The 27,459-nt window shown below is 42.4% G+C and overlaps 1 protein-coding gene and 1 non-coding gene across 9 annotated transcripts in view; one reads left to right on the forward strand and one right to left on the reverse strand.

Moving 5' to 3' along the window:
* Positions 1-27,459, forward strand: part of Ebf1 (EBF transcription factor 1) — a 431,261-nt gene that overhangs the window by 360,867 nt on the left and 42,935 nt on the right. The gene's annotated exons all lie outside the window — the stretch shown is intronic.
* Positions 15,786-15,976, reverse strand: LOC127208910 (U2 spliceosomal RNA). The gene has a single exon (XR_007833165.1). It is a non-coding gene; the product is annotated as a U2 spliceosomal RNA (small nuclear RNA).

The following is a 27,459-nucleotide window of genomic DNA, read 5'->3' on the forward strand; positions in this document are numbered from 1 at the left end:
TTGTTTGTTTTGTTTTGTTTTGGAGGAGGGAGGAGCCATCTTTTTATTAGCTTTAGCTCATTAGTGTTGCCTCTCTTAGTTGAGTCGTCTGCCATGTGCGATTCTGGTCATGAACTGGATGGTCTAAGCCACATCATGTTTTCAGTGTTTTCAACCTGAATAAGATCTGTCCTCCTGCTTCTGCGGGCCTCACTACTCAGGGCACTGAAAGTGCAAGTGGTTACCGTGCACCAATCTAAAAACTGGAGATTTTCTACACCACCTCTCAGCGGTGAGAGGCCCAGGACAGGGCCTGGGAATCCATAATTCGTGGGCAGAAACAACAGAAGAATAAGTACACTTTCCCTTCTACCTCCTGCTCTTCGACCTCGCACATGTAATCATGCATCTTCTTCCTGTTCACATCAGCTGCGGTTAACTTCGTATCACCATGGAAGGGCTGGCCTGCTGGCCTGAGCCACCTGGGATTAGCTCCAGCGGTTCAAGTCAAAGCCCTGACTCCCAGTCAGTATGGAGCTAATTTAGCTCTTTGTTCACAGTCAGAAAGACTTTCAGATTTAAATATCAGCAGAGAAAATGACCTCTGCACTTGTTACACACACACACACACAGACACACACACACACACACGTACATTCACACACACTCCTTCAGTTCCAACTGACTTTTAGAAAAGCCATCAAGGCCAGGCTGACTTCTCCAGGGTCTTTGAGTTCTATATGGGTGGCTGTTAGCTGTCTTATGGATGCTTGTAGTTCTTGTACCCCGGAACTTCTTGATTATGGTAAAAATGCACTGTGTTTCATCCTGCTTTGCTCAGAGGGACTAAGGAGATCATTGGAAGGCAGAATTTCCATGTGATAAAATTACTAGCCACACAAAAGGAAAAAATGTTTTTGGGCTTGTCAGGAAGTTATGTCAGGAGCCAAAGAGCAGGCCTGGCCACTGAAGCCCTGTGTGCCATTGCTCTTATCTTATGGGGGTAAAGAGATAGAAGCAGATTTAAGTACAGTGCCATAATTAAGCATTCCTCACTCCTCATTTCTTTTTTGTTACATTTGAGGTAGAAAGGAGGGAGCACTTTTAGCTCTGTTTTCAAATGTAAATAAATGAGTCTTAGGAAGAAATGCGGTGGTTCTTTTTCAGGGCTTTTAGGTCACCCAATGATGGATTTGATATCAGATCTAGACATCCCCCCCTCCAAGGGGATCCCACTTTGTACCAGCTCAGATTTACATCCACACAATTAACTTACATGGGCTCTACTCTACCCTTTACTTGGGGTATAATACACTAACTAGAAAGAAACTTCTGGATTCTTGGGCAGCTTCCCCAAGTCTGGGCACTTTGGCTATAGGTTGTATTTTAAACTTATTCTTGGCACTTATGCCAGCAAATTTGACCCTGGTTGTCTGTGTGTGGGCAGATCCTGTCTCTCAATGGAGTATAAAGGAAGGAAGGGTCTCATCTCTCTTACTCACAGCCATAATCTCAGAATAGGACACGGTAAGTGTTAGGCAAGTCAGTGAATGGACAGAGACATGAAGGAAAAGCACAAATGTTCTCATAGGTGTATGGGATGTGATCCTGCAGGATGACCCAGTTAGCCAAGTGGGTCATGACAGAGGATGTGAACCAGGCAGACAGACTTCCAGGGCTTAGGTTAATCACTCATCTAGAGGGCTCTTCTATCCCACCCCCTTTCTCCTGCCTGTCAATGGTGAACTTGTCTCTGCACCATGCATGCCCCTTCTTAGACTTAAGAAACTAGCCCAATTTCTTGAAACTTTTCTAACCAATCTGAGACATCCATTTCCTTGTCTCCAAAGCAAGGATGATCTGTAGGAGGCTGCCCGTGAGGGTGTAGTAAGAGCAAGCCCGGGAAAAGCTTAGCCTGGTGTGCAGTGTGTAGTAGGTGCTCAGCTAACAGGGAATCTTATCAAGAATTAATCCATGTGAAAGCAATGAGGAGGAGAAGAGAGTGAGAGAGACAGAGGATGCTGAGATGTACAGAAAAAAAAAAGATTACTTCTGGGCACAACAAAGTTGTAGTCATGAACTCACTGTAGCCTGTGGTTCTCACAAGCTTTGTGTAAGATGAGGCCCATCAGCATTTCGTCATGAAAGAGGAAGGGGCCCATGAAGCCCCACTCCTTCCAGAGAGACTATTGGCAGTTAGCACGTGTTGAGGAAGGAAGAGCCTATTTACAGACTTACTATGTATTTATGTATGTATGTATTTATTTAATTACTGTGTGTGACATAGCCACTGATAAGTTGCCCTCGCCATATGTCACATTGCCTCCCACTCACTCTTGGGAAAGTAAGTGTTATGCGGAATGGACTGCACACAAGAGGAAGACATGAGCATAGGAGGAAAACTTACTGTAAAGTATATCAGTTTGGGAGCAGCTGTGGATGAGGGAGTGGACTGAGGGCAACAATGACAAGAATTTCATAACATAAGGATATATACAGCACTGTCAAACCATAAAACAATACATGAGGAAAAAAGAAAGAAAGAGATGATCCACACTTCAGTAAGTCTGAGTTCTAGAGACAGAGACAGAAAAGTCTCCAGAAGTCACCTCAACCATTCCTGTTTTTCATCTGAGGCTCAGAGAAAGGGAAGGCTGACCCAAACTCACACAGGATAGGGCTGCATCGGAAGGAAAGCAAACCATATGCAACCAGATTCCTAAATGTTCAAATAGTTGAAGTCATCAGTTTTCTGAATGCATATTAAGGCTAGTCCCACCACCAGCAGCATGGCTAGGGAGCAGCTGCTGCTTGATATGCTAAGCACACCATTCTTTGCGCAAATCCCCAGGGAAGGCTTGGAGCCCTGTTGCTACTTGATTCTTTGGAACTTGCAATATGTGACATTTGCAGAAAGGATGTTATAGACTGCCCTGCTCCAATTTGTTTCCATCCATCCCTTTCTGCTGACAAAAGAGAGGGGGGACTTTGCTTCGCCCTTTGGTAAATCAAAGTTCTATGGAAGAACCATGTGTCATTTCCATTGTGGGTAAAACTCACTCAGGTCAAGGGTGTTTCCTTCACCCCATAGATGTCTGCACCATGCATATTGTAGGGACAGAAAGTCATCTTTTCAAATGCTAGTCAGGGAGGGTCTTGAGGGGGTTCTGCCTAAGCTTTCCATCCCTACCGCGGTCTCCTAATTAAATGCCTATACAGACTAACGATATTCCTACTGAGCCAGGACCTCTGCAGACCCTCCTTCTTAAATTCTCTATCTCCCATTTGTTACCAAGGAGATAAGAAGGCACAGCCTTTGCTGTGTTTAGTGATCTTCAGGGATCTAGAGGCACAGTCATGTGGCCAATGAGAAAACTATTTGAGGATGATGGTAATCAGACCCAAGACTTAAACCATCCTGGGGAGAGATTTCCATGTATGTGAGCTCAGTGCGTTGTTCCTCTCACTTCTGGAGGCCCAGGCAGCCAGCTGACACACTGGCCATGAATAAGGGTATGGCCTTTTGGCTGGTTTTGCTGCAGTTAGAGGTGAGGATGACATGGCTCTATCAGTTGCACACCCCAATTCATTAAAGCAAACAGACCAGTAACCAAGATTGTCCAAGAGATTTTTTTTTTAAATTTCTTTATTAAACTTTATTAGAGGCTTCCATTAGAATTCAAATAAAACAAAATATCATTTGAGGGAGCTCCTAAAAAAGGCATTCAGTTGTTGATAAAAATCAAAACAATGGCCAGCTGTCCACTGATGCTCAGCGTAATGAGTAAAAAGTAAAATATATTCTTTCCAATTTCCCAACAGCAGCTAATTAAGGGTAGCTCGCTTTAAAACAGACCTAATTTAATTCACTAATATAAGTATTCAATTAAAGTTGTTCCCACTGCTTCCTTCTCAGAATGCCTCTTCCTATATTTACATATACGGCATCCCTAGAAGGAAGTCTTCTAAGGGTTCAACTGGTAATGAAAGTGCTTTCAGTACTTCATAATTGCCCGGATTAAATAATATGCATGTGAATGGACATTTGAGGGTAAATGTGCACCCTGCAATGTTGTAAGAAGATGAGGCCCTATAGCCCAAGATTCCTCAGCCAATCAGAATGAAGTCCCTGCCATTTTATTCTGTACCACGCAGAATAGTTTATTACATTATTAAATACATGTTACAAGAAGTACATTGTTGTTTAAGACTCATTGATTTAAGCAGAACTATTCTTATAATGTTCCATAGGCTTTTACATAAAAAGAGAAGAGCCCATATAAAATTATAAAGCTTTAATATAATATAACAACCTGTAATATGAGTCTCTCCTTTTCTATGGAACCCACCAAAAATCTTAATGAGTTTATTAGAATGACTGTTTGTGAATTCTGGCATGTCATGTCTAATTATACTTAATGAATTTAAACATTTCTTTAATGGGCTCTGTAGCTTAACTCACCACTATTATGTTCCAGAGCCTCCTGCCTTTACAATGATCTTACTTTATTCTTATTTTGGGTGGCATTAAAAAGAAATGAAAGCCTATGATTCTGCCTCATCTTCAGATGGATATAGTGAAAAGGACAGTGCTTATTATGAAGTTAATGTGAATTACCATGCAATTGCCACTGGCTGCACTGTAATGATTATCTAGTTACCACTAAGCATTCTCTGCCAAATAACATACATTATTTCATAGGAGGCACAGAATTCACTCATCATCCCAGAGCTCACAGAGGGGAGTCTACTCCCCAGCTCTTCAGTGGAGTGTGGACACTGCCGATGTTCACATCTAAATAATCAAGCTTGGAGCAAGCCAACTGCAGACTAGGATATGAGTTTATCTGATTTGATTTGCTGATGTTTAAACACTTAGCAGCAGCCAGCTATAGGAGCCAATTAAGTCTCTCCAAGGTGCACAGAGGGATCTCTTTTGTGAGAAATGATTTAAGGGGATTGCGTTGGCCCTGTAACTGGAGGGAAGAAAAAGCATTAGGAATGAAATTTCAGATGTGAGGTGCTGATCACCCCGCCTCCCTTTGTGTGTTTTCAGCTTTTGTGCTGTTTGGGTGGCTGCTGTTTTATGGGACGGATGTGTACTTCTATTTTGCAAGCCCAGGGTTATGCTAAACTTTTCTCTGTGAAAATGTCTCCCCCTTTGGCTATTGATTATGACGTGCCTCTAGACAAGGCTTTGTATCTAAAAGAGTAACACAAAAAACAAAAACAAAAACCATGTCAGGACATACTGTTCCTCGCAGATATTGCATCTTATTTAGTGTACCGGAATTCCCAGTTTAAAGTAATCACAAAATTTATGGAGAAACGGATAAAAAAGGTTGTAAAATATCGATTTGAGGAAAATAATAACACAACTCATCTATAATAAGAAGAAAAATGAAGCAATAATTCAGGGGTTATCGAGCGGCTTGCTGCTGGCAGTATTGATCCAGGTCCTTTACGGCATCAGATCGCACCTGAGATTGCACTGAAAGAAAGAACAGCATTCCTTCGCTCATTATTTCTCAGATACCATCGCCTTGTTACACGGGTCCTGAGGAGCTAGAATTGTTGTGGCTGGGAGAGCGGGACCTGTAGTAATAATAAATAAATAAATAGCTCAGAAATCTATATTGCCTTAAAGCCACTGTGCCTGGTCTTAACACATGGGATCTGGGTTTATAAACACTTCCTTGCCCGAGAGCAGCTAATGACAGCTCTGATGCTGCATAGCTCATTTAAGGCCGAAGGAGATCTTCGTCTCATAGGCTGGAGTCCTGCGTTTGGAAGGAGTTCCTGTCTCTGCTGAGGAATCCTGCATCGAGTGTATTTCTTGTTAAGTTACTAAAGAGAACAGTGCACTTATGCTGCTCTGGGCCATGGAAAGTGACGCCTTTTTGAGTCAATGAGTTATTGTTTTATGTTTGAAGACATATCTTTTTTTGAGCTAGCTAGGAATACTACTTCTCAGAAAGTCTTTATGTGCGTGTTCATGTTCACCCATTGTGAATTTGTGGTCTGCAATAACTGTACATTTCTAAATTTATCTGTAGTTTTTAAGGCCTTGTGAGACAAATAAGTTTGGTGATGTACTGTCTTGGCAGCAACCCTTGAAGAGGCAAACTGCATTCTATAATTCAAGACTTTTAAGTTCTTTCTCGATTATACCATGCATGTAGTGTTGAGGAAACGAGAATGTTTGGACCTCCCATTCTTGATTGTTGTTTTGGAGGGAAAGGGTGTGGTAATACTCAAATTCTGACTTAATAAGAAGCTTCTAGGTGCTTACTGTGTCTTGCAGTCTTCAAGGTCCTCGGCAGGGTGAGACTTCTTAAGCCACCCATATTCTAGAAAGGAAAGGAAGGAAAGGCATGACATAGAAGCAGAGAAGGAAACAGTCAGTCGGCTGAGGAAGATCACTTGAAGGCCAGAGGTGGAGATCAGGTTCTGGGAAACACTGGCGGGCAGGCTCTTCCAAACAGCCGCTCGCACATTACAACTAGTGCAATACATATTCGCACAGCAGTTTCAGCCCATATCCCATTATCCAGGTAAATAAGCTTTTGTTTCCAAGCCTGCATGGCCTCTTCCATAGGTCTGAAGCAATGCTGTCATTTACCCAGAAGCCTCGCTCTCCTTGTCCCATCCCCCGGCTGCTCTGTGGTCATTACCTAGAAACACGAGCCCCACCAGCTACGTTCTCTGCAGGCCAAGCTTCCTGAAATTTCAATAAGCATCGATCCATGTCACTGTACCAGATCCTTGAAACTGTTTCTATAATATTTGTTTCTCTTTTTCTGACTCTGAATGGGGTGGGGGACCTACGATTCTGAGGAAGTAGAGGGGGGCTGCTAGAAGAGGGACGGTCGACATCGTCCTGGCATCAATAAAGTTAGAGGGAAACGGAAGGATGGAGGAACAGAGAGAATAAGACATCTAACCATCAAGACTAACTCCCTAAATAGCTTTCAATAAAGTACAAAGCACACCTCCCCCCTTCCCTAGCCACATAGTAAGATTGAAAGTCATCACTGAATCCTAAACTGTGGATATTGAAAGCGTGAGATGTATGGTACATTTAGCAGAGGCGTTGGTGAAGTGCAGAAGTCATTTTAACTTTGTCTTTTAATTTTAAAGATTTATTGGCCGCAAGGCAAGGGGATATTTATAAGCATCCTTAGGTATTCACAAAACATGTCGTTGCCAAACAGTGTGGAGAACGGAAAGAAATCATCATTACGAAGCCGGATGATTCAGGAAATGTGGCGATAAATACGGGAGTGACAACATATTATCTCAGCCTCTCCCAGCTCCATATTTTTTGAGTCATGATTATCGAGTATGGCACTGCAGGGAGGCTGCTGGGTCCGTTCAGAACTAGAGGAAGTTGGGATTTAAAGGAATAACCAGGCACAATGTTTAGCAAGTTCTAATACAATACAAGGTGTCAAGGCATCTCGCCTTGAGTAAATATATATTGTATAATTTGCTTCTATCTTTTTCATTTCTTATAATGAAAGGAAAGTGGCAAGCAACAAGAAAGCAATTAATTGCAACAATGGTTGCTTAGCTCCCGTAGAGCCTGAATTAAAAAGAACATTAAGATTGCTTTTCTAATAGCTCATTTTTTAAACTATTGGTGCTTTCTACATGGCAGATGCATCTGAATTGTTTTACAATGCCGCTCTTCTCCCTTGTTGGCAAGCAGATTGTCAACGTGAACTTTTGACCATCCTGTTGGTTGTTTCCTCTTGTTGTCCCAAATTTGTGGAGACAAATGTCATATCAGAAGCCTTCTCCGTGGTAGGATTCTTTTCATTTGAGACCGGCTGTTTATTGAAAACTGAACTTAGAGGCTGTCACTATAATTTCCTGGAATATAGTCAGCCCAGAGCCTTGCACCAAATAGACACCAAGTAAACAGATAGGTCAGAGCTGAGCCTGTACTCTGTGCTTTGGGATTGGTGAGGTGACCTTAAAGTTCTTTCTTCTCTAGATAATGAGAACACTGCAACTAAGAATAAATAGCTTAAAACAAATTGATGGTTGCTAAGAGAGGGATAGTCAAGATTTTTTTTTTGAGGGATGTGGTCCCTCATACGTTGACCATTCTCAGGGGGATGGCTACAATACCTATACTCATTCATAAATGCAGCACTAATTGGACCACTTCAGGTATTTAACAAGAGAAGCCATGAAGTTGAGGAGGAGTGAGCATAGGGAGGTCATTTCTTGAGTAGTGAGAGGCAAAGATAGGAAGTTAGACTGTGTACTGATGAAAAATTCTTAATGAATTATTGAAAGTATTTACTAAAAAAGAGTCTAACCCAATATAAGCAATGCACATTTCTGGGCTTGAGAAATGGCGGCCATATCATGAAGGGTTTTACATCATTCTTACCCTGTAAGGTAGTTCCCTGCGGCTATTCTTTCTGTTTTGTCCATCAATATATTTCTTCTAGGGATTGTTACAATGTGTAAGCCATAACTTGTGGATTAAGCAATGTCCCAATACTCATTAGTGAAGGGGAGATTTATCACTGTTAAGACGTTCAAGGTGTTTCCTCTGTGCCACATACAGTCATAACAGGCAACATGCTTCCAAACATCTGTTCTTGAGACACTGTGAGGTAAGTGCTGTTGCCCTCACCTTCCAAGCAAAGGAACAGAATCGGTGAGAAGTTCTGAGTTTGTTTAAGGTCATAGAATTAGGAGGGGATAGGACCAGGATCTGTGCACGGGCCAACTGGGCTCAGAGTTGTAGCTTTTTAGCATATAGCATGGTCATCATTAATCACACACAATGGTAACAGAAAGTTTGTTTCTGCCTTGGCCATTCATTCATTCAATGTGAATTATTCATGCTCTATATGTTAATTAACTGGTGATACTATGTACATGATGGACACAGTCTCTGCCAGCATAGAAACTGTAGTCTAAACTGACTTCCTTAGTCAATTCATCCCAGACTTTCTTCTATGATGTGTTCAATGAGAGCTAGTCAGAAGCAGGTTTGGTTCCATACATAGAGACTGCCTGCACTAAATGGAAGGAGAACAACTTAAGGGAAGGCTCAGAGAGAATCAAGGTGATATCGTATTGCTTATTATGAGGTATGCTGAGACAGTTCACATTTCTGTTGTGAATGGAAGACACATGTGTGTACCACATGCTTCCAGTAGCCCAGGAAGCCACCCAAGCCCCTTCCTGCTTCCAAACTTTGTCAACAGATGTGTGCTCAAGCCATCTGCATTGGTACCATTGACATCTGTTCCGTTCCAAACTTGAGACCAACTTAGTGGGGGTTGGGGGCAGCCCACGAAGGGGGAGCCAGCATATTAGGAAAGGACCTACGTTCTCTTCTCAGCATCTTGGTTAGAAGTCACTATATGGAGGTAATACTAACTTCGTGTTTGATAGTGTTTCCATTTCAAGTCCCTGGGAATCAGTACCCCTGTGTAAAATATGTTGCAGAATTTCCTATATTTCACATGCATACCATTGGCAGTACTCCTGTTTCTCCTGATTTAATTCAATCATTCATTAATTATTCATTCATCTGTGTCTTTATTTACAAAAACTTTACTAAGGGATAAAGAACACACGGCTGGAAGGATAGAGCTTGCACCATAGGCACACTGTCTGGAAAAGAGTAAAAAGCCTAGTAATGAATGTTGAAGGGGCAGATTGATGGATGTGTGAATAAAAACAAAATTAGAAAACCATTATGTTTTTACTTCAAGAGATTACTTTTAATTGGGATTGAGTTCAAGTATAATAATCCAAGTTATTCTTGAAGAATGAGTAAGTCATTCAGTAAAGGAAAAAAAAATTAAAACCAAATCCAAACTAATTTGTCTCATCAGGATGGAGTGACTTTACGAAGCTAATCCATTGACCTAGAATCTCCCAGTTTCATCTGGTTTTGCTTGGGGTCATCGTCAAGATGACTGATTATCCTGGGAAGGGCTCTGTAGCCTATCTTATAAACAGAGCAAAAACATATCACATTCGGTCAGAAAGCAGGCCCCATCTTCCCCCTCTAGAGGCTGGGAAAGCTGAGCTGCGGTGGAGATTTGGCTGCAGAGAAAGAAACAGCCAAAATGAGAGCTTGAATTTGGGAGACTGGGTGGTATGTACCTACCTTGAGAGCCCAACATTGCAAATGTTGACGGGGGGAGTGATGTGAGAACATGGGACTCACCTCAAAGCTTATCGAAATAGGCTCTGGAGCTCTGTCAACTGTTAAACTGCTACAGATGCTTAGCCAGGTCAGGAATACTTGATTTTTACACTTTGCTTTTGTCAGGGGAAACTTTCCAGATGTTTCTCCATACCGTTCCATGTAGAACTTTAGGTGATGTGTTACTAAGCTCTGGTGTGAGTACCTGGATGGGAGGGTTCACTTCTGCTGATGGTCTGAGTGCCAAACTCCTTCATCAGTCCCCTCCACCCCATCCTCTGCCTACACAGTTACTCTCTGTTGACCTGCTTCTTCCCAAGCATTGAACTGGGTCCCTTATAGGTCTCAGTACTTAAAAAAAAAAAAGTCTGTCAAGTATCTTAAAGTGCTCTGAGATGCCCCGCCTTGCTTCTTGCCTTCAGATCTTTTCTTGACTGATTCCAATAGTGGTTGACAACGATTTAAACTTCCCAAATATAAGCAAGTCTTTTCATTCTTTGCCATTTATTGTATGCCAACTATGTGGCAAGTGTGGCACTCAGTGTAAGGGACAGTAAAGATGACACAGAGAGCCTGTATTGCCATCCAACCCAAATTAAAGTGATGTGGCAGTCTGAGATGGAAATCTGTGTAGATGCCTGGACTTAGATGGTTTAGCCTAAGAGCCCAAGGAACCAGGCAATGGAAGGCCGCTTACCCTACAGATTGAGAGAAGCGAGGAGAAAGAATTGGGTTGAATCCCATTTTTCTGCTTTCTCCCTAATTGTTCAGCTCCATTTTCTTTACATGGGCACCAAGCAGGCTTTCTATCTAACAAAACAAATATGACATTTGTTTATGCAAAAATTACATACTGTAGGAAGTTATGAGGAAAAACTCGACGCCACCCACTCATACCCCTTTTATCATTATCTCTTTGTCAAAATCTGTTCGGTAGGATTCCAGGAGCCACAGGCTATAATTCCAAGATCAGTGTTTGTATTTGCCTTCTCCCCCCCGCCCCCTTCCTTCCTAATCCCATGTGAGACTTGAGGACACTTGGGGTATTTTTCTTTTTATCCCTCTTAAGATGGAAAACCCTCAACACCGACTTCAATTTTGAGTAAGAAAGAATATTTGCAATTGAAATAGGCTGCACTGAAGTGAACGGAGTGGTCTTCTTTCTTCATTCAGTGTCATCCACACAGTTTGGTTTTGTAGAAAGAAGGCGCGTAGAGCAATGAGTCAAATACTTCAGGCTCCATGGCAGGTAGGGGTACCGCTGCTTTTGATCTGATGTTATGGGTTTGGAAGCCTAGTGGAACTGGGTGGCATAGGTGTAGAGGGCTTTGGGGGAGACGCATTTTGAAAGAAGATATTGAGTTAAAAGAAAAGGAACCACATGATTCCTTTTCCAGCCCGCTTAGTAGAGGGTCACAGTCTCTTGATGTCTCTGAGTGTTTTGCAATGAAGTCCTCTCCCCTCCTGTTGCGTCATCATCTCTACTAGACTGCATTGTCTATTGAAACACAGGTAACTGCTGTGGACAGCCAGTTCAAAGCCCAGTGGAAGGCACTGCCTGTCGGGATGGCTGATGTGGCTGCAGGAAGGAGAAGGCCTTGCAGCAACTCCACACAGTTTCTGACATTTGCATGGGGGAAGGGCTGCTTCTCTGTTTGAACAGAGGAGATTGCCTCATGTTAATCCATGTGCCTTCAAAAGACATTTGGGATGTGGGACTACTGCTTGGGTTTCACACAGTAATATGTAAAATATGCACTTGACCAGGAGTTTACAGTTTTGACTAATGGGATTATTAGCCAATGAGTAATATGCTAAGTTTGCCAAGTCTAACTTTATAGCTGGACCTTTGAAAGCCAGAACTCAGTGTTCCGATAGACAGAGGTGTTCTATGCTTGCAAGTTTAACCCTGATTAGAAAAAAAAAATACTAGATAACTAGGTTTTGATCAGAAAAAAACCCTTAGAGTAATGACCCCTCCACCCCACCTGCCATTTTGGAAAGATTCTTTTTTTTTTTCTTTTTTTTTTTTTTATTAATTTATTCTTGTTACATCTCAATGTTTATCCCATCCCTTGTATCCTCCCATTCCTCCCCCCCCCATTTTCCCATTATTCCCCTCCCCTATGACTGTTCCTGAGGGGGATTACTTCCCCCTATATATTCTCATAGAAAGATTCTTAGAGCATGTTAGAGAGTAAACATTTGTGGAAGTAAAAACTTGAGAAGGCTGGGGGGTACAATTAAATAACAGAATTTGATCAAGAGAGAGAAGGAACTTTGATGAAATAGTTTATTACCTGCATAGTTTCTTTTGCCAAACAGAGAGTGTATAGCTCTGAAGGCAGAGGCCAAACTAAGGACAGGCAATATCCAATGCAAGGGTTGGCATGCAAGAGAAAACACCTGGCTGACTCTTTCCATTGTTTGCTCTCCAGCCAGTGAGTTTGGTGTGGTAGAGACACATTGTGGGTTTCCTGTCTAAAACAGGCTAGTTACTGCAGATGACTACCTTGGAAAAAAAAATGATCTAACGTCTAAATGACAGCCAAGTCTCAGCAGAAGGATACATTTAGAATATACGTATATGTATATATATGTACACAACATATTTAACACACACATATTGGCAATTTTGTTTTGTTTTGTTTTTGTTTTTGTTTTTTTGTTTTCTGTTTTTGTTTGTTTTTTTTGTTTGTTGTTTGTTTGTTTGTTTGTTGTTGTTCTGTTTCTAGCTGTCTTTAAGTGATTTCAGTATTACTTGCTTTTAATCATCTTCTGATGTTGGCACCGTGGTTAGAAAGAGTAAGATGAAGAACTCAGGAGCTCATGAAGCCTTTTTCTTATTAAGACACTTCCTGCTATGTGTGTATAGGGTTGTCAGCATCTACTTCTGTTTCGTTCACCCTTCTCTTCTCTCTGGCCTTTCTGACATTTGCTTCCTTCTCCACAGACACAAAGAGGAGCCCAATGGTGTTATTATGCTGTTAGATTGTTAGATTGCTTATGCCATGTTCAGGGGGTTTTGTTTGTTTGTGTGTTTGTTTAAGTCTCTGAGCCTCTCTACTGTGGTTCATGATTTCCATTTTTGGGAGGCATTGCTCCTAAATTTTGTGTCTTCTTTTTTCTCATGGCATTGAGCGAGTGAAAACAAACTCTAGTTCCTAATTCACTTTAAAGAACATACCCTTTCTTTCTATTTTCTTGTTAAAATCAAATTGCGTACAATTTGTAGGAAATTGAAACCACATTTTTTTTCACTTTTAACTTTCCAAAATTAAAATTTATGGGGGGAAAAAAGAAGCAATAAAGTTCTTACAATCCGGTCATCTATAATTATCTGCGTGGGTTGAACACATTTGAGGAGAGTGATACAAGGAACATATCAAGGTTTTACTACCGTGGGATACTGGGCTTCTCAGAAACCCCCAAGCCCCCCAGGCTTTGGAGCCAAAACCTCCAGAAAATGCTAAAAGTTGCATTACACATTCAAAGATGCAGTGTGTGAAGAGGTATTCCAAAAAGCTCACAGTACAACAAGGCAGGATCTCAGCAGCTGTTTTCCCTGCCGCTCAATAACAACTTTTGTTACAGTGACATTTACCATTATAGACTGTTTCTATGGCAAGTCCTGGACTTGATGTCAGTTACTGTAACGTTCTTGTCACGCTCTACCTGGCTGTGGAAACCACAGAACCAGTTACATGAACTGCCTGTTTCTGGTTGCTGTTGCCACCGCTGCTGCTGTTTTGAATTCTGAGTTCAGGGGTCTCTTCTGCCCACCCTGTTTCTGGAAACATTCTAGAAGATGAGCTATTGCTTTATTCTTGGAGTTAAAAAAATGTTTACATTTGTCTTCCCTTTTGATATGGTCATCTATGCTGTCCACATTACAAAACTACATTTTCTAGTCTGGAAACATTAATGTTTCAGCTCTAGTTTTTTGTTTTTGTTTTTGTTTTTTTTTTTTGGTGTTATTGTTGTTGCTTGAGTTTTTGTTTTGGGACAGAGTCTCTTTGGCTGGCCTGGACCTTGTTATGTAGACCAGGCTGGCCTCTAATTGACAGATATCCTCCTGCCTCTGCCTCTGGAGTGTTGGGATTAAAGGAATATACCACTACACTTGACTCAACCCTGGGTCTTAATAACAAGGAAGAAGTTATCAAACCAAGGCCCCTTTGTGGTACTGTTTGGTGCAGCTGTGACGAAGTCATTCATTCCTTTCACCCGCTGAGTAAAGAGTTATGGAATATGTTTTAGATGAGAATTTAAATAGAGAGTCCTAAATACAAAGCTACAGTAATACTTGCACTTAGCAATTAGGTCACTTAAACGTGTGTTATTGTTATCACTGTAGAGCAACTGGATGAATGTGTAGAGCCTCACCAGGTGCCTGGAAGCCTCATGCCAGTCCCAAGTATTGAGTTAGGTTCACCAGCAAATGGCAGCCGTGCTCCAGAAAAGCTTATCGTAACACTTACGAAAGGGCCAATGGCTTTACATATATCCTGACCATATTCATTTCTTCATTGCAACTACTTCTGACCAGTACAGTCAGATTTATATTATTCAACAGCGATTTCAGTACTTAGGCATTGGATTGTTCTATGTGTTTACAAATGTGAAAGCACTGACCCTAGTATCACCCCGAGGTAAGTACCAACCTGATGCTGTCGATAAGGGGATGGAGGCAAGAAGAATTGAGTCATTTGCCAGGTATTCAAATAGTGAGGCCAGGAGCCACTGTCTGCAACTGTGAGCCTAGGACCCATCCTCTGGTCTGAATGATTGTATTATTTCCAACTACTTTAAGATTTTCATGGCCATGCAGCACCTTTGAAAGCGAGGTGCACCCTGAGAGTCTACCATTAGGCATGTGGAAGGCAGGGGATTCTCTAGGCTACTAATAAGCAGTTCTCAAAAACTCTGGCCCAGGAGTCCTTAGCAGAAGAATGTCTCAGGTTATCACCAGCCAGGGCTGAGCTGCAAAGCATCCTAGTGGGGCAAAGTGGTCCACCCACCTGGTCCCAGTATGACCCGTTCAAGGAAATAGTAGTTGTTTATAATCCCAAACACCAATCGTCCACATAATAACATGTGCTAATTATAGAAAATATAGCTGGAAAAAAAATACCAAGAGAGGCTAAAAGTTAAAAACTCACCCAGGACCTATCAGCCAGTAATGATAATATCTCCCTGAATTTCTTTGTTATTTTTCTGTGTATATCAAACACAGGCAAACATTTCTTTGCATCTGTGGCTGTACTATGTGTCCGTTTACATGTGTAATTTCATAACCTGTTTTATTTCATATACCCTAACACACCTTTCCTCACACACTAAGACTTCTCCATAAGCATGGCAGTGAAAAAATGCATAATCTCTCAAAGCAAGATTTACTGTACTTGCCCACTTGTTACTGTTAACTATTTAACTCCTTTTTTTTTTCTTTCACATATAACTATGTTATGCTGTGCTGTGTGCTTACTGTTCTAACTTAGATTCTTTAAATACCATGGTAATTTCCTGCAACTAAATTGTCCTAAAGCATTTGAGCATTTGTAATTTTTTTTCTAAATAATTTCTTTTTTGGGGAGAGAGGTAGATTTCTTCCCCCACCAGGGGGTACACCATTCCTGGAGGTACTGCGATACCAAGTCGATGCGTTGAGTGGACGGAACAAGCTCCTATTCCAACTCCTACTTCCAAAAATCCATTTAATATATTGTCCTTGGATAGAGGACGTATCAGATATTAAACTTACAAGAACAGATACTACACTTGATCTTAGCCAAAAGGCTGAGAGGCAATGTAGATTTCTTTTAAAACACATATTTTAGCCAGGCATGGTGATGCACACTTTTAATCCCAGCACTCAGGAGGCAGAGGCAGGTGTATTGCTGCCAGCCTGGTCTACAACACTAGTCTGGGTCAGCCAAGGCTACACAGAGAAATCCTGTCTCAAAACACCCCCTGCCCCCAAAACCCACATATTTGAAATAATTTGTTGTTGTTGTTTTTACTATTGTAGTATTTTTACTATAAACTAATACTATAAAGTATAGAACAGTGGAAATAAAACATTCCCAAGAGTATACCAGGACTCACAATTAGCCTATAAAATTATATCTAGCCATAAAGTGAACATACTAAGGCCCGGGTATTTATATTAATACAATCAACGATACTTGTTAATATATAAGTATTTAATCTATCAGTGTCCCCTTTCTTTTTTTATCACCCAACTGCAAACTGGGTTCATTTTAGATAATTACCTTTGGTACTAAATGTATATTATCTGCCCGGTTAGGAAATAGATTGGAGGGAATTCAGAAATCAATAGTAATAAAGTAAACAGAGAGAATAGAATCTATTTCCTCTCTTACCATTTATTTGAACCCACTCTTCTAAAGACAGGGACCTTGGCTAATGGATGTTGGACAGAGGGACCACAAATAAACTCCACTGGGAACAGCTCTCCTTTAAGAATTGATCTGCTGTTTCAGTAAATATCCTATTGTTTGAATATTAAAATGGCGGGTGCTTATGGATGCCTGTGATGCCTTGGCTTCTGCTGTGTTCAGAATTGATTTCATCTTCTCTTCTGGTGTTTATATATCCACCCCTCTGTGTGGCTGCTTTCTGCTCAACCTCTTTCTGGCCTTCATAAAACGGATTTTTGACAGTGGATTGATGTTAGATTCACTGATGTTATGCTAACCACAATCTCATTGTCCAAAGGGAAATAAAATCCACTGTCCCATATTGCTGACAATAAAGGAAGCTCTCTATAAAGTGTCAGAGTTGGTGCCGTCATGAGGGAAGATAATTTAATTCTCAAATTGGGACATGTCTATGGCTGCTCCTTTAGCGCAAACGCGGAAGACTTCATTTCCCTTGCCCAGGCTAAGAATATTCCAGTGGGCTAATGAAATTCAGAGAACTGGCCTTCCCAGACTCCCACAGCCAAGAACATATTTCTGCCACATAAAAGAAGCTCATAGCCCCTGCTTTTTAATGTGTGGTTAGTTCCCTCCTGTAACTAGTATTTGTTTTCCCCAGTCCTAACCTGTGTGAGGGCTTATGTCACAACCGAGGCCTTACTAATAGCTTCACTGGAGTCCCTATTTGACAGCACTTTCTAAGAAGTGTAGTTTTCACAGTGCAGCGGTCAGTCTGGTGTTTGAATGACCTGTTCTGGTTCATTCGTCACTGATGTCTCCAGGCTAGGCTTAGAGTGAGTCAGGAATCTCATTTTGTGTTTCTAGAATTAGAGACTTTTTTTTTTTTTTTTTTTTAATTTAAAGTTTTGGCTAAGGGAAACACAGTAAGATGCTGAGTTTATTTCCAAAGCACGTCAGGCTATCTGAAGAGAGGGCATTGCCTATACTTAAACATGCATGTTCCTGAGATGTTCTATTACTTTGTGACAATGTTGCAACTGGAGCCACTTAGTTCTACGTGTAATCAGTTACACACACTTGTCCTTTACAAAGTCTAACCATACCTGATGTCATCATCTGAGATGCCGAATCACACACCCTTGGGACTTTAAGGGGCCATGTGCTCAGTGAGAGCTCGTGGCTGGCATATTTCTGCTTCCAGACGCTTGCTTCTATTGGCAGCTAAACTAGGCTGTCTTCCACAGTCACTGGCCATGCAGTGGGCAGGAATTGACAGGATTCCTCTGGGTGTGCACCTCAGATTCCCACTTGGGCCCTTCTGTTCTGGAGAGAGAATGGAAAGTGAGACCTCGGAACAGGCCAGATATTTCAAGAGAGAACTTGCACGTGGTTGGCTTCCCCTCTGCCTCCATCATCCTGTCGCCCGCTCACATCCACGAGGCTCTACTTGCAAGCCTGGCCTTTTCCTCCGAGGCCAGACCCCTGAAGCCTGATTAATTGGCAGGATGGTGTTATTTGTGATTCCCTTGCAAGGTGCCTCATAGTCCTGATGGGAGGCTGACAATTTTGCAAGGATAGCAGTATTCACTGAGTTCGCTGTTGCTTACTTAGCCCCAGTGTGCCAGTTTGGTTGGGGAAGATGAGTGTTTAATATGCCCACTTCTTCCTTCTCCTGTTCTCTCTGTGTTTGTGCTGAATCTTCCTTTCTGAGCACAGCCATGCTACCCTTACACCGGCCATTGAGAAGAGAAGGCACTCCAGTGCAAATGGGACATTAATGGTTGGTGAATCCGGAAGATAGCTAACTGATAAATGTGCATTCAATTAAGATGAGTTTTTTCCACTTAAAGGCTCCCCAGGAAAGGGCCGCTTTAACCTCAATTCTGGGCCACGAGCAGTTAATAAAGAAAACATATCAGAATTCCACCCATGTTTCCTGGGGCCGCCTTGATCCCATATAATTTTCAAGTTAGTTTGATGAAGGAGAACTTGCCAGGTGAGATTAAACAAGCTGGAAGGTGATAATGGGGGAGTGTGTGTGTGTGTGTGTGTGTGATTTCTCATCTTTTTTATGGGTGACATCACCAGGCACCTCACAGGAAATTTTTTTGTGTGTGTGTGCTTCAGTTGGATCCATGTGGGCAACATTGCCTTTTTAAAGTGACTTACTAATTGCTAATCTTTATTTAGCAGAGGGAGATAACAGCGCCTCTCTTTTGCACTGAATCCAGCTATGTTTGTTTAAGGCATCTTTTAGTGTTTGTCTGCTTCTGTGTTACCCTAAATGGAAAGACAACATTATCTGTACCAAATGAGGTGGGGAGGGAGAGGGAGAAGGAGAGGGAGAAGGAGAGGGAGGGAGAGGGAAATGGAGAGGGAGAGGGAGAGAGAGAGAGAGAGAGAGAGAGAGAGAGAGAGAGAGAGAGAGAGAGAGAGAGAGAGAGAGAGAGGAAAGTAAGACTTGAGAACAGCCCAGATATTTTAGGAGAGAACTCTGCACTTTGTTGCCTCCCCACCAAATATTGTCCAGTGTTTTCTCAGGGGTAGTTGAGATGAAGGGTGGTAGGTAGGTGAGCAGTAGATAAACTGCCTACAGTTGCCTCATGATTTGGGTCTCACTGTAGTGAAGCTTGGCCAGGGTCTGTCTATAGTCTGCCATCTTGGATCTGTATCTAGAAAACTGGTACTAACCACAATAGAGGCTGCCCGTAGGTGGCTAGGAATCCAGTTTAAGCTCTAGTACCCGGCATGAAGTCTCTGGCACACAGTAACTGCTGTGTGTATTAGGAGGCTACCATTTTTAACCCATCCCCGCTACAAAGATTTAGGTAAAGCCAGAGATGTGTTCAATCTCAGCTGTGTTGGGGAGAATAGACTTTAAAGGACATACTGGCAATGGTTAAAAACAATGTAGAAGACAGGCCTGGTGGGACGGGCCTGTGATTACAGCATCTCCCGGAGGGCAAAGCAGAAGAGCCACAAAGCTTGTCTGTGAAAGAGATTGAGTTCAAGGCCTGCTCAGACAACTTAGTGAGACCTTGTCTCAAAATTAAAAAAAAAAAAAAAAATAGGGCTACAGATGTTATTCAGTGCTTGGTTGGGCATACAAAGCCCTAGCTAGATTCAATAGCCAGGACTGTTAAAAAAAAAAATTGAGCCACTTGAAAGCTTCAGAGACAGTTCCAGGGAAGTGGCTGGGCTCTGGAGCCTTTGTCGTCCATCCAGGCAGGTGTACTCTTTCTGGTTTGGAAAATACCAACAATCTGTAGGAGATGGCCTGTATCTGAAAGGCTGTTAGATCACGCTGCTTCTCAGTCTTTGCATCTGTAAAATGGGTGTCTGTGCTAGTCTGATCTCTAACCTCTATTGCTGTAACAGAGACCATAACCAAAAAAAAAAAAAAAAGGACCTGGAGAAGGAAGGGTTTACTTGGCTTCCATGTCCCAATCACAGTCCATCGTTGAGAGAACCAGGAAAGGAGATCAAGGCAAGAACTGATGTAGAAGCTATGGAGGGATGCTATTTATTGGCCTGTTTCCCATAGATTGCTCATTTTGCTTTCTTCATACCACTCAGGACCCTCTGCCCATGAGTAGTGCCACCTACAGTAGTCTGGGTCCTCTCATACCAATTGTTATTCAAGAAAATGCTCAATAGACTTGCCACCAGGCCAATATGATGGTCATTTTCTAAACTGTGACTCCCCTGTTCCCAGATTACTCTCTGTTAAATTGAAAACAACAACCAACCAACCCAGCCCTACCTCTTATAAAACAAGCAAACAAACACAACAAAAATGGTGCTTTTTACTTAAAACAAGGCTTGCACTGATATAGGAGAGCTATGTAGGATTGGGGTCTGAAAGTTTTGGAGTTTGATTGTGTGCAGACTGTTAGCCCCTGTCCCGTCCTGCACTTAGGCTCCCCAAGCTTGGCTGTGTTTGCTTTGGGCAGAAGGCTTTCTGCAGCGATACAGTCCTGAAGATAACTGAATGCATGTGCCTTTGCTCCTATCTGTGTGACTGCATCAGATCAAGTTATTAATTCCAGAGGGAGATTTAGAAGAATACATTTGTATCTGAAAGTTGTTTGGGTGGCTTTTTTGGGGGGAGGGGAGTGGGGAGCAATCTAGTATGTTTGATCTTGTCCTTAAAGGGTCACAGCGTCCATTGTCCCAATACAATCATAAAAATTTTCCATTTAGGAATAGGTCAGCAGTTTATCAGGCTGATCTCTGGCCCTGCAGATAATGTCTCAGCCCTCTGGAAAAAAAAAGCGCCTATAAGGATATCTGGCACATTGGCCTCAGGCGAAGTTAGTTCCATGGATAGAGCTAAGTATGTACTTTTCATTTCCTATACATTGTCCACCTTCCAATAAGGGTAGGCAGACAGTCACGGTACAGTGTGGAAAGAAGGTCACTCTCCTTGCTTCCATTTGTTATTCAATTTAAGCAGGTCCATTACAGCTATCAATGGAGGAGAGACAAGCCTCTGCTGGGGATTTTCCATCTCCAATACCAATTAGATGGAAGGAGCCTTAGCAGGAACTAGGACTTTTTCCAGCACTGGTTTTCTTCCTTTTCTACCCCCTGTCCTTCTTCCTTCCTCCTCTTCCTCTCACCTCCTTTCCCCCTCCTTCCTTTCCTTTTCCAGTTTTGTACACAGGATCTGTTTATGTGGCTCTAGATGGGCTAGAAGTGCCTATGTAGCTCAGGCTAGCCTCAAACTTGTGGTGAGCCTCCTGCCTCTATCTCCAGAGTGCTGGGAATGTAGGTATACACTACCACCCCTGTCTAGATGGCATCTATGAAGGCTGGAAACATTGATGTGATTGATATGGTCCTTTTCTCATGTGGGATAAAAAGGGCACTAGAAATGATTTGTGTGGCTCTCAGGACTCCTGATCACACCTGTGACCTGAATGAAGTTCTGCCTTTAAACTTAACATTCGTCTGTTACCCATAGGTTGGAATTTCCCCCTTTGGAAAGTTTATAATCATCCTCATTAGCCATCAGTGTACAAGGATTTCTGTTCGAGTAGAGACTCAGGTTGGCATCGCTGGAATCTCACTTTTTTTTTTTATTAAGAACTGGCATGCCATCACTCTATCATAGCTGTTCTCCTGTAGCACCCCTGCTGTGCCGTATGGTCATGATACCTTGCATCATCTGCAACTCTTCCATAGGCTGAGCCTCCAGACGTGAACTGCAAGTTTCCTAACCCTGGCAATCACCGAAGCCCAATTGGTAAACAATCATGAGACACCAGGGTATGAACCATTCCATGCCATCCCTGTTCTTGGCATAATGCCAACTTGGCCTGCCCTCTACCATGCCTAGCCAGAGAAGTTGCCTTAGCACCTAGAATGACCAGAGAAAGGGTTCCAGCCCGAGTGTGGGCTAGTTGGTTTTGTGTGGATTACATGGACACTTCCTCTCAGGTCAACAACAGGTGCCCACGTGTCCTCACCTCTTTCTGAATAGTGCAGCCTATGCTCAATTAGCACTCGCTATCAATTCCTCCCCCCCCCCTACATCTTAGAGAACAAATTATATCCACATTGTGATTTCTCACCCAAGCAGTTTCTGGACCATCTTTCTTTGGGGGTCTAAATTCTAATGAGAATCCGAAAGCCTTTATATCAGGGACTTAGTGATAGGCCTGGCCACTCTGTCTCTTGAGGCTTAATACAGGCATTAATGGGATAAGTTCATCCTTTTTTCAAAAATAATGACAGGATGCCAATGGTCTTCTGCTTTGCCTACTTTGCTTAGGTGTGACAGTTAAAGCTTTTCCTTTTTGCTGAAGGTCAAATTTACAGCAAATCCACTTATGATGCTTGGCATTGCCTTTGGACTTTTATCGCCACAGTAGGTATAACCTGACCAACAAGTAATTACACCATTATTTTTTATGTGGTGCTTTATTGCTTGCTTTTCAAAATTGGTTCCCAGCATCTCAAGAGGGGTTATTGCGGAAGTGGCCACATACCCATTGCCCACACAGTAACTGTTACTCCAAAACAAGTGAATTGCTTAACTAAACACCTATTGATTAGCAGACTCCAGGGACCAATATTAAGACCACCAAGGTCCAAAGTGGAAATTAAATTCTGGTTACATATACATTGTTTGTGTCAATATGTTGTGGCAAGAAGGCTTCATTCCTTCATGGATCGCAAATACCAATGTTGGATGGGTAGAAGAACTTACCTGGCTGAATCAAGTAGACATCTTGGCTCTGTCTGTTTTGTATAAGACATAAATCAAGCATGAGAGAGAGAGAGAGAGAGGGAGAGAGGGAGAGAGGGAGAGAGGGAGAGAGAGAGGAGAGAGAGAGAGAGAGGGAGGAGGACGAGAGAGAGAGATGGAGAGGCGAGAGAGAGAGAGAGAGAGAGAGAGAGAGAGAGAGAGAGAGAGAAACAGTCAAAAATCATAGGAATACCCCACCTTTACACTCTACACACACAACAATACTGGGAGAATTTATATGATGTAAAGGTGAATTTTAGACTCAGCACCACAGCTCTTTGTGATGGACAGCAGATGGATGCCCTGAGACAAAGTCCTTCTCCCTCATCCCCAGCCCCATTTCTCTCCTCACTCCTGGGATAAGTGAGGATATGCTTGAGCAAGTGATGTTCGGATTAGTAGAGTGAGACAGAAGAAAGCCCGAGTCTTTGGAGTGAAGCAGTTCGCGAGCAGTCTCACATGTGCTGGCCACACCCGTCAGCCATCTGAGAGCGGTCCAGCTTCTCCAGGCATGTGAGGTGGTGCGGTGTCACCTTCCCTTGCAGTCCTCATTTGATCTCAGTCTATCTTGGTAGGTCTCTACCTGTTTTGGTTTGCCTTTGTCCTATTCTGTCTGGGGATCTTTCTTTACCCATTAGCCCCTGCTGGCCAGCCCCACCAGGCTCTCGGTCCTTGCCTCTTTTTTTTCATACAGATGTATCATCATTATCTGTGTCTTGATGTTACCTACCATATTACATCCATCCTTAGTCTTCTTACTGGTTCTGTTTCCTTTCCAACTGTCTACTGTAGGTTTAACTGGATGTCCTAGTGGCACCTCAAATTGACCACATCTGAAACTGGACTCAAGGTTTCCTTTCTTTCGTATATAGTTTTCTTCTTGAACTTTTAAAATTTTGCCAAATTATGCGTCTATACGCCCATTCAGGTCCCTTGTTTGTTCTCACAACTGACATTGATTTGAAGATTTATTTGTTTTTATTTTATGTCCCACATTCTTTCTACATCCTCCCATCTAACATGCACTGAAGTCGTATAAATTCTGTTCTAAAATATTTGTACAGTCAATCTACCTATTCCACAAGACAGGCCCATCATTGTTGGGCTTTCATTTTCCCACTTAGAGCACTACAGTAGTGCTTTCTTTAAAATCCACCCTGTCTTTGACTCTCATGATTATACTTTTGAAATATAGATATTATCATCCTTCCCTACACATGGAGAATTTAAACAGCTCCTGTTCTCTACCAAATAAAGTTCCTGGCAGGGCACTTGGGGTCAAGTTCTGTTATAAGGTTAATCTTTAGCACTCTGCTACCAACACATAAGCTCTGCTCTCCCCAGATTTGCAATGCCCACCCTTCTTTGAATGCAGGCCCTTATGTCTCTTTTCTCTGTCACATACTGTACATTTCCCACCTGATTTTAGTAGGAAAGTATTTTCTTCCTCTCACATCCAGCTCAAAGGTACTCTCTTTGTTAACTGTCCCTACTCCACGGTAGAGAGTTGTTTTGGTTGTCGCTGTTGTCATGTGCAGTGGACTGTCACTCCATTGGTTCTGCCATGGATGGGCAGGCTTCTGGGTGCCTGGTTGCCATCATCCTCCCTGGATAAAGGATTCTTCCAAGGTGTGGCATGGTGTATTGCACCAGAGTCATGTGGATTCACAAGACACCTGGATGTGCACTGTACTTTTCCTTCTCCTTCTCTTCTTCTGCACAGGACTAGCCTGGTGCAGACCTATGTTTTCATTTATTTAGTTAAACCATCAGAGAATATCCTAGGTACTAAAATTATCCCATCTAAGAAAGAAAGCTGTCTCCTACTTATTTTTCCCTTATTGGTTCCCACAACTTATATTCATTTAGAGATGTATTTGTTTTTACTTTCTGTGTATTTGTGATTTGCTTATACACATATATATGTACCACATTTGTTTGGTACCCATGGAACCAGAAAATGTGGTGGGTCCCTTGTAACTGAAGTTAATTAAAGTTTGGTGTAAACTACCATGTGGGTGCTGGGAACTGAATCTAGATCCTCTGCAAGAGTAATAAGTGTTCTTTAAAAAAAAAAAAAAAAAAAGACTTTACTTATTAATTTTATGTATGAGTGCTCTATCTGCATGTACCCCTGCAGGCCAGAAGAGGGCATCAGATCATATTATAGATGGTTGTGAGCCACCGTGTGGTTGCTAGAAATTGAACTTAGGACCTGGGAAAGAGCAGACAGTGCTCTTAACCATCTCTCCAGCCTGTAGGGTTGAAACAGTTGTAACTTAGTTGAGATGGAACTACATTTTAGGGAAGTATTTGAGAATCAGTGGTGGTGGAACTTTTTGAAATGTGATTTCAAGTTAATGTAATGGAGGGGCAAAGGCTGAGCCTATGGGACAAGCAAATCACACCCAGGGCTCTCCCAGAATCTGGCACCCCCAGGTTATTACATTTGCCACATTGTTTTAGAGTTCTGTTTGTGTCTTTCTATGCCTCCTATCTAGTAGTTTGTGACTGACGTACATGTAAATATGTGTAATTAACCCCTTTCTGCCCACCCCATCATTTATTTGTAGGCCATGCAAACATTTTATTCATGGCAATAAGACACCCACTGAGGATTATGTGCCAAACACTGGATACAGTGCACACCCTGCTTTCACACTGTGGACAGGAAAGGTCCAAAGACTGTGTCGTTCCAAGGAGACACATATCTGGTCAGAGATGACATCTGAACTGACTAGCTGTGTCTTGCTCCAGAAAGCTTAGGACAAAGAGCAGAAGACTATGTTGGTTTTCAGCTACCAATCACATGGGTGTCTCATGGGACATACGGAGGCAAACAAAAAGACCAGAAAAGATGCCAAGAGGGAGAGCAAATGAAGAGGGAGAAATTATCAGAAAGATCTCAGAGGGTAGAAATCATAAAGAACATTCTGTAAGCCCTCATTGTCCTAACTTAGCTGTCCTATCAAACATGCTGAGGAAAGGCTGCCTGGACTTCAATCTTTGACCTTTCGTTCACAATTCTGTGGCCTGAGAATATCTGCACCCTCTAAGCCTTGGCTTACTCCTCTCTATAATTGGAGCAATTTACAAGGCTGTTGGGAACATTAGGCAAATTGATCCATAAAAATGTTTGCCATATTATAAATACATAAGACTTAGTGCTAGCTGCTGCTGCTGCTACTGCTGCTGCTAACAATAACAAAAACAAAACCGAGAAAGAATATGGGCCACAGATCAGCGAGTGCACTGGGCCCTTCTCGTACCTCAGCATTCACACAGTGGCATGATTCTGCAGGGACTTATGTTCATTGCAATCTTATTCACTATGGTGTGCCTGCAACCTCACAGGGGTGTTAAAGGACATTTTGGGTTTGAAGGAAGCCTGCCACTATGCCTGCAGGGCATCACGCAAATCAAGCCAAGTAGTACAAGGGCTCTCACTGTTCAATGCTAAGCTATACTACCATCCTTGAGAAGTTGCTTGAGCTTTACAAGACTGGGTTTTCACTGGTGGTTATGGCCAAATGCATGTACCAAACTGGATGTCGTGGTGCATGTGCACAATTTCAACGGAGGCTGGAAGATGGAGAATTTGAAGCCAGTCTCGGCGACTTAGATTCTGCTTTGGAAAACCCAAACCAAAGACAAACTATTAGAAACTTTATTATTATGTCCCCACCCCACCCCTGCCATGCCCCAATATCTTTGTTGTTGTGTTTCAAATGCCTATTAAGTTTAGGTCATAAATATTAACTGTCAGATGTAAGAGTTTAATGATTGGGGTGGCCATTTCTTTTGGCTAGTGGGGCATTGAAATGATTGCTAAGATGATCATGGTGTTGTGAAGAGAGAGGCTTTGAGGAGCTGGGGGGCGGGGTACAGCATGCACTATGAGAATTGTCAGGACCAAAGGAAAGTGTTCAAAGTAATGTCCAGGCAGAGGAAGCTCTCTGGCTATCTCAAGATGATGATGCTTGGTGACAGCAGTCACCCTGGCTGAGGGGACATTGAAGCTGCCTGACTTCATTTGTTTCCCCTCTCTGTGAGGGTGGATGTAAGGGTGACTTTTCTCCTCAGCTTTGTTATAATTGCAAAATACTAGTTTCCGTGTAATTCTCACTGGTCCACCTGTTTCCTGTATCCTTCTATACGACGTCCATGTTACAAATGCTCTGCAATTTCACTTAGATGTTACCAAGCATCCACTTATCTTCTCTTGTCTCCCACCTATGAGCCCTTCCCTACCTCGGTAGGGGCATGGCCATGCTATGTGGAGTCTCCTATACTTCACGTGTCTTGGGATTGTTTTTGTCCCCACTCTGATGGTTTGCCAGCGCCTGCTAGAAAGTCTCCATTTGACTCTATTGGTTTCGAGAAAATGGCTTTGTGAAGAGTGGGGCAGGTTTGTGAATTGTCTCAGAAAACTGTGATATCCACACTTACACAAAAGCCCTCGTTCCCGAAGTCTGAGCTTGGTTATAGGTGAGACTTGGAAAGGAGTTTAAGTCTGGTCTCTGACTTGGAGCTGTCCCCTGCTGAGAGCTACACATTGCTGGTAGCTTGTTCTCCGAGAGTAATAAGTATTGTTGTTTAGCAGTTGTGCTGTTGGAATTCAGCTCCACTATGTCTGA

The sequence above is a fragment of the Acomys russatus genome, chromosome 25 (assembly GCF_903995435.1).
Source record: "Acomys russatus chromosome 25, mAcoRus1.1, whole genome shotgun sequence".
In the NCBI taxonomy this organism is placed as follows: domain Eukaryota; kingdom Metazoa; phylum Chordata; class Mammalia; order Rodentia; family Muridae; genus Acomys; species Acomys russatus.